We start from the raw sequence: 8,496 nt of genomic DNA, 5'->3' as shown, positions 1-8,496 counted from the left end.
CCTGCAACCGAAAGAATCTTTCCCGGATGCTAGCCTGCCAGAATAAAAATAGGTACCGTCAGTAGATATTAATTACACTTCGAGCATTATTAAAATTTGATATAACCAGTTAAAAAAGCTACCACAGAAGTTGATGAAGAGGTCAACGCTTCGGGTGACGTTGAGGTGGAGGTGGTGACGCTGACAGTGGGGGTGCTGTTAAGCGTCGTGGTTGAGGGGGTGGACTCCATCCTACAAAGGTAAAAACGAAAACTTTGTATACAATAAATCATATGTTTATATATATATATATATATATTAATCGTTACTCACATCAATTAACTGGAGGGTGATTAGAACTGCCAAAACCACCCTGTCCTCGGTTACTATTAGAGGTAACGTCATCAGACACTACAAATGAAACATCTGTAGCGATTCTTTCAAGGATGATTTGACATATTCTAGCTCCTCTTCTCACCAAAAAATCCTCATCACTATGGTTATAGAGGAGAACCTTAATTTACCCCCTATAATCAGGATCAATTACACCCGCCCCAACTTCTATCCCATACCTCAGCGAAAGACTAGAGCGGGATGCGAGTCTCCCGTAAAATCCTTTGGGGATTTCAAGGGAGAATCCGCAAGGTATTAAAGCCCGCCCCCGCTTAGGAATTATATCCCACTGGACAGCACTAATATCATATCCAGCAGGGCATTCATAGCATGGCATAGGGGTACTTGCAAACGGGTGTAGTTTCCTAATGATGATGGAAATTCTGAAAATTTTAATATGATAAATATATATATTTAAGACCCCTCCTCAACCATATTCAAATAACATTTAAAATAATGTTAATTATCTCTAAGTCATAATTACCCAGAAGCAGAAGTAGTAGCCTCCATGATGATGATTTTTGGTGCAGGAGTGGTGACAAGACTGGAATATGGTGCAATTCGGCAATTCGGCAATGAGCGGCGATGATCAGAGGAGAGCGGATAATAGCGATGGTAGTAGATCTCTGCCAGGTGTTGAATGATGGAGACTCAAAGCTGAGGGTTTATATACAGGAACGCTTCTGTAGAGCATCATGCTACGTGCTAAAACTAGGAAGTTAGAGGAGGAGGTTGCATTAAGCAAGATCGGATAGTGGAGTGGGTTTTTTTCACTCCGCTGACCTCACTCGTTGAACATATCCCAACATCCTTGAGAGATTCCTCATCCTCCTAATCTCTTTCAATAACAACTCCTTGCATGTCCTCGGATGTTCGGCATTGAGCATTGCATTTTTCAGTAGAAGCTGCCAACTCCAAAGACCTTGGCACATGCTCAGGTTGCGTCGAAGGATAATTGAAAGGAAATACCTGAACTAGTCAATTCCATCCAAGCACATGCGTAGATGATGAAATTACTTGATTTCAACTAAGTAACCTTCTTGCGCGGATGTTCGGCATTGAGCATTGCATTTTTCAGTAGAAGCTGCCAACTCCAAAGACCTTGGCACATGCTCAGGTTGCGTCGAAGGATAATTGAAAGGAAATACCTGAACTAGTCAATTCCATCCAAGCACATGCGTAGATGATGAAATTACTTGATTTCAACTAGGTAACCTTCTTGCGCGGATGTTCGGCATTGAGCATTGCATTTTTTCAGTAGAAGCTGCCAACTCCGCAAACCTTGGCACATGCTTAGGTCGGTGGATAATTCAAATGGTTGAACTAGCTAATTCCATCCACATCCAGACCAGCACATGCACAGATGATGACATTACTTGATTCTAACTAGGTGGCCTTCTTGCACGGGTGTTCCGCTGAGGGAATTAGCTTTTATTTCTATAAAACTCCACTTCTGAGAGTTAAGTTTCCATTTCCTCCAGAGCAGCTTAGAGAGCTATTACGGACCGATTTCACCTCCCGAATCATCAGCTGTATTCATTGACGTCAGGAGTAAGTACATATCATTAATAATCGCATTAATTTTTTAGGGTATATGCAATACCTAAAAGAAATTCATATATAATTGATTTTATCAATAGGATTGCATAGTTTGTTAACTAATCAGAAGTAGTAATATATATACAGCAATGTCTAACGTAAATTCACTATATAAAATATCATTATTAAAGTTATCAAAATATATTGTTCAAAGCGCATTCGTTAAGACGGAGAAGAGACAATCACCGGGTATCTCATTTAGACATTGTTTGCAGAGTAAAGTTGACATAATCTTGTACCATTTATCCGATTCAATACCTCGCACTGCGTTTAATCATATTGAGCAATATACTATTGCAGAAGAATACGAGTTTCTGTTCGAACGGGGTTATGAAGTAGATGATATTCGTTACGAGGTTTTTCTACCTCTAGATCCTGCACTTAATGTAATGAGATGAAAATGTATTTTTTCATACGTATCATTTTTTTATTTTATTTCAGCAACAGCTCAAAGAACCTTTAATCATGCCCTCTATCCAAGAAATTCTAGAAAATTACAATGCTGGTAGCTATCACAATTCGGAAGAATTAGAACAGGCATTAAGTGACATATATATGAAAATAGTGTTTGATGACGATAACATTTCTGATATGGGGACGTATAATCGAATGAAAAATGCGCTGGATAAGGCAAAGGGAAGAAAATTTTGCACTTACTGTGAAATCTTCTATGACATTGACGAGGCTATGCCTCATGAGAATACCAACGCGCACCGGATTAAAATCAACGAGCAAATAGGGAGAGGATTCAATGAAATTGAATCAGCTATTCGTTCCAGACTGAAAACATTTTGGATTACTCCCGTGGAAGATGGTGAACAGGACGTGATCTCATTTCTCAATAACATCAAAACTCAGTTGATCGAAAAGATAAATGATCAAATAGTGGAAAATAGTGCCATTAAATTCAATCTTGTTTTGATTTGCAAATTCAAAAAGGGTGAGAGGGATGAAATGAACGCTTCCTTCAAAACCAACAATCGCAGGTTATTGTTAGCAGATGAAATTCAGGAAGTAATCAATGAGACATTTTCTAAACTTTTAAAAGAAAAGTCCGAATTTCAAGCTAAAGGTTCAGGATGGGCCTTATCAAATGTGCTAGGTTTAGAACTGCGAATAAACAAGTACACGCCATTTCGAGGATCAACATTCATTGAGCTGCCTATAAAAATTAGGAATACTAAATCCGTTATCAATATCAGAAATGATGATCAATACTGCTTTATGTATGCCATTTGGGCCAAAAATATCAATAAGGATCCTCAAAGAGTTTCCCAGTATAAGACACGAGCATGCCATATGGGTTACAATTGGGACTGCATCGCGTACCCGGTGGAGCTGAAAGATATTCCCAAATTCGAACGTGTCAATAATATTTCAATCAACGTTTTTGGTCTGACAGATAAGAACCTCGTGTACCCACTAAAAATTGTAGATCATGAGCTCGAGGATCATCGCGACCTCCTTTACATTAGCAACGAAACAACCGCTCACTATTGTTGGATTAGGAATTTTGATAAATTGATTCACTCCCAAATTACGAAGCATTCTAATAGAATATTCACTTGCAAACGCTGCCTCACACATTACCGGAGTAAGCACAGGCTAGAAGAGCATCAACAGCTATGTAAAGGTACAGGCGAGCCGAGTAAAATCATTCTACCTGACGAGGACAATAAAAGTTTACAATTCACAAACTTAAATTATTCTTTTCGGGTACCTTTTGTCATTTACGCTGACTTTGAATGTCTTCTGGAAAATATTAGTACCTGCGAGCCTTATCCTTACTCATCTTATACTAATTTAATGCAGAGACATACCCCATTCAGCTTTAGTTACATCGTAGTGGGACCTGAGGGATGCGAGGACCCATACCTGTACCGAGGTCCCAATGCTGCTAGGGTATTCATTTTACGGATGAAAGAAGAGGCTGAAAAAGTTTGTAAACTTTACAAAAATATTATTCCAATGAATCCTCTCACTCCAGAGGAAGACTCAGATTTTGAAACTGCAAACGCATGTCACATTTGTGGTAAAGAATTGAAGGAGAATAAAGTTAGAGACCATGATCATTTGACAGGAAAGTATAGAGGACCTGCGCACTATTTTTGTAACATTCAATATAAAATGCCGAATTTCCTTCCAATCTTTATTCATAACCTCTCATCATATGATGGGCATTTCATCGTACGAGAGCTTAACTATGATGACAGGGAAATATTTATAATTCCAAATTCTGAAGAAAAATATATATCTTTTTCTAAGTCTATCACGGAAAATTTCAAAATTCGGTTTGTTGACACGTTTAGATTCATGCCTACCTCTCTAGCTTCATTGGTTGCCAATTTAACAGAGTTTAAATGCACAAGCACAATATTCGGTGAAAAGACAAATTTAGTTACACGAAAGGGGGTTTATCCCTATGATTACACTGATTCGTTGAATAAACTCGATGAAACCTTGCTCCCGGAAAAGGAGAATTTTTACAACAGACTGACCGATGAATATGTATCTGACGAAGATTATCAGCATGCAGAAAATGTTTGGGACGCATTTGAATGTGAAACACTCGGCGATTACAGCGATGTCTATCTGAAAAGCGACGTGACCCTTTTAGCTGATGTTTTTGAAAATTTTCGTGACGTATGCTACAGCGCGTATAAACTAGATCCTGCGTGGTATTATACTGCTCCAGGTTTAACTTTTGATGCAATGCTCAAATACACTGAAATAGAACTAGAGCTTTTGACTGACTACGACATGATACTAATGATTGAAAACGGCATCCGAGGAGGAATTTCACAATGCTGTAAAAGGTACTGCGAATCGAACAATAGATACATGTCAAGTCATGACCCAGATTCAGGTCCAACCTATTTGACATATCTAGACGCTAACAATCTCTATGGGTGGGCCCTTTCGAGACCCCTTCCCTACGGTAAATTTCGATGGTTAACACAGGCAGAAATTGATGATTTAAACGTTGAAAATGTTCCCGAAGACAGTGAAACTGGATATATTCTCGAAGTTGATCTTGAGTACCCACATAGGCTACACGATACACATTCAGATCTCCCTCTTTGCCCGGAAAACAAGACACCACCTGGCGGTAAACATAAAAAACTGCTAACAACTCTCGAAAATAAGAGTAAATATGTAATTCATTACGTAAACTTGAAACAAGCTTTAGAACTAGGACTGGTGCTGAAGAAGGTGCATAGAGTAATCAGGTTTAGTCAATCACCTTGGTTAAAGACCTATATTGATTTGAACACTGAGAAAAGAAAAATGGCAGTCAATGATTTTGAGAAGGATTTCTATAAACTGATGAACAATGCAGTATTTGGGAAAACAATGGAGAACGTGAGGAAACGTATGAATATGGAATTAGTGGTAAACGAAAAAAGACTACAAAAACTAATTAATAAGTCAACATTTCTGGATAGGACGATTTTTCACGAGTGTTTAGTTGCCATTCACATGCGGAAGGCAGTCATAAAAATGAATAAACCTATATATATAGGTTTCTGTGTCTTGGACTTGAGTAAGACTTTAATGTATGACTTTCATTATAGAACAATGCTTCCGAAATACGGGGAAAATATATCCCTCGCCTACACCGATACTGATAGCTTCATATATGAAATAAAAACGGATGATGTGTATAGGGATTTTCTGGGGAACCTAGATGCATTTGACACGTCGAATTATCCAAAGGATCACTTTTGCTTTTCTGAACAAAATAAAAAAGTAATTGGTAAATTCAAGGACGAATGCGATGGAAACCTAATGACACATTTTGTCGGATTACGTAGTAAACTTTATTCGTTCAAGGTAGAGGGAGGTAAAGAAAAGAAGAAAGCAAAAGGAATAACGAAAGTTGTTAAGGAAAAAGGTTTAAAATTTAACGACTATGTACAATGTCTCCGGGAGAACTCGGTGGTATTTCGAAAAATGAACGTGATACGGAGTAAAATGCATAATATTTACACCATGGAGATGAATAAAGTCACGCTGAATGCATCCGACGATAAGCGATACCTTTGTGAAGACGGGATAAAAACGTTTGCGTGGGGTCACTATAAAATTCCACGAAAACGAACGCATAATGATGCTTTTAACGGCGATTGAAATTATAAAAGAAAGATATTTTTAATCTAAATTTCAGTGTTAACCATGACGTTAGCCTGGAAGCATCCATTTACCTGTATTTGCGCGGGTCCCTCAGGCTGCGGGAAAACCACATTTGTCACGCAGTTTTTGGAAAATTTAGATTATATGGTGAATAGCCCGATACGTGAAATAGTATGGTGCTGTGCTCCTGGAAGTGAACCAAGCATTAGAATACCCGTTCAATTTCGAACCGAAATACCGCCTTTCGAAGAATTTGGTGGTGTGCCAACGTTGTACGTGATTGATGATTTAATGAGCGAAGGGGCCTATAGCAAAGACGTCTCTAAACTGTTCACTAGAGGAAGCCATCACTTTAACATTTCGGTTTTCCTAATTACGCAGAATATTTTTTATCAAAACCCGCAAGCGAGAAACATCTCGCTAAATTCCAAGTATATCGTTGTCTTTAAGAATCCTAGAGATAGGTCGCAATTTGGTCACTTGGCTAGGCAGGTGTATCCGGAAAAATCGGGGGAATTGGAGAGGGTATATAAACAAGTTACGCAACAACCATTCGGTTATTTGGTTCTGGATCTTGGTCAGGACTCAGACGAGAGGTTTCGTTTTAGAACGAAAATATTTCCTAAAGACGGGGCAACTGTAGTTTACATGTCCCTACACGATGAAAAGATTGAAGAACAATAAACATTTGCTCCACGTCTTAAAATCGGCAAAACCAAAACTTCGCACTGCGATTGTTAAAACCTCGGACGACGAGTTGATCAAAGCCATTTGCGATTGTTGTTTGAATACACTTAACGGGAACCATAAGATAGATAATAGGTTAAAACAAAAACTATCCAAGCATCGTAACACGTTGAGAAAGTTAGCTGTGCGGGGGGCGAGTGTGAAGAAGAAACGTGCGCTGCTCGTACAAAAAGGTGGTTTTTTACCATTATTGCTGGGATCAATTTTAAGCGGTGTCATCGGTAGCCTGCTGGGAAAATGAGCCTGCGTAAGATGCTAGTCGTGACTCCGGAAGTTTTTGATCGAAGTCGTGTAAAGGCTAGGTTGAGTACATTGGACAAGGAAATGAAAGGTGTGTTGGTTAAGAAAAGTATAAAGGATATTGATAAGTGGCATTTGTATAAAAGAATACTCGATAAATACCTTGACGCCGTCTCAGATATAAACTCCCCCGTACACGTTCCAATAGTCAAGTCCTTGGTAGAAACACCAACGAGGTCACGAGTTGCTGACGAGAGAGAGGAAATCCCCGCATTGAGAAAAACTCTGGCAGAAGTGAAAAGGTTGAATAAAGATTTAGACTCGACATGGGGACGCATACACGAAAGGCTAGGGGGAATGGAAAGCGTAACGTCAACGAGAAAAAAACGAAACCTATCGCGAGAAAGAAAACAACAGCTACCGTCTCCAAGAAAAATTCCGAGAAAAAGCGAGCGCGTAAGAAAACCGAAGACATACGGTCCGGATTGGGACACGACGTGATTGAGAACATATATAATAGCCCAGAGCACCCTGCCGGGTTTTCATCGGTTGAAAAATTATATAAAGCTACGGGAATAGGCCGAAAGGTGATTCGTGAGTGGTTAGAATCTCAAGAGGCATATACACGACACAAACCGGTGAGGAAAAGGTTCCCCAGAAATCACTATAACGTAACTTACATTGATGAGTGCTGGCAGTGCGATTTGAATGATTTGAGAAGATTGAAAAAATACAACAACGGGTGCTGTTACATTATGACTATAATAGACCTATTCTCCCGTTTTGCGTGGGCGAAAGCTTTGAGGACAAAGAGGCCGGAGGAGATAATTGAAGTATTTAAGGCTATATTTCGCGAACGCAAACCATTGAAAATTCAGAGCGATAAAGGGGGTGAATTTGTTAATAGTAAATTTAAAACTTTTCTCTCGAATCGAGGGGTAAAGTTTTACACCACAAATAATCCGGACATTAAGGCTAGCCTCGTTGAACGTTTCAATCGCACGCTAAAGTCTAAAATGTACAAGTATTTCACGAAATACACAACCTACAAATATGTCGATGTGCTCCCAAAACTCATTAGTAGTTATAACAATTGCGTTCATTCTAGCACAGGTATCGCACCCTCCAAAGTGAATGCAAAAAATGCATTTTCAATCGCTAGTCACATGAGGAAACCACTTACTAGCAAGGATTTTAAATTGAACGCGAATGATTATGTGAGAATCAGTAAGGAGCGACTTCCATTTACCAAAGGATACACTCCAAACTATACTAGTGAAATATTCAAAATCGCGGACGTGGATCGATCGAGGTCAATACCGACATATAAATTGAAGGACCTTAACGGTGAGGATATAAAGGGTAGTTTCTATGTGGAAGAACTAGTCAAGGTGAATGTGTCCT

General features: G+C 39.1%; 1 long non-coding RNA gene across 1 annotated transcript; it reads right to left on the bottom strand.

The window, feature by feature from the left end:
* Window positions 1–10: 10 nt before the first annotated feature.
* Window positions 11–1,221, bottom strand: LOC139686621 (uncharacterized). Its single transcript, XR_011700504.1, has 4 exons — window positions 857–1,221; window positions 313–755; window positions 123–231; window positions 11–34 (listed from the first exon to the last, which is right to left on the bottom strand). It is a non-coding gene; the product is annotated as an uncharacterized lncRNA (long non-coding RNA).
* Between the last annotated feature and the right edge of the window lie 7,275 nt (window positions 1,222–8,496).

Source organism: Hetaerina americana, unplaced genomic scaffold (assembly GCF_022747635.1).
Source record: "Hetaerina americana unplaced genomic scaffold, ioHetAmer1.1.p SCAF_1425, whole genome shotgun sequence".
NCBI classification, from domain to species: domain Eukaryota; kingdom Metazoa; phylum Arthropoda; class Insecta; order Odonata; family Calopterygidae; genus Hetaerina; species Hetaerina americana.
Note: the sequence above shows the minus strand (reverse complement) of the source record. Positions and strands in the feature narration are given on the sequence as shown.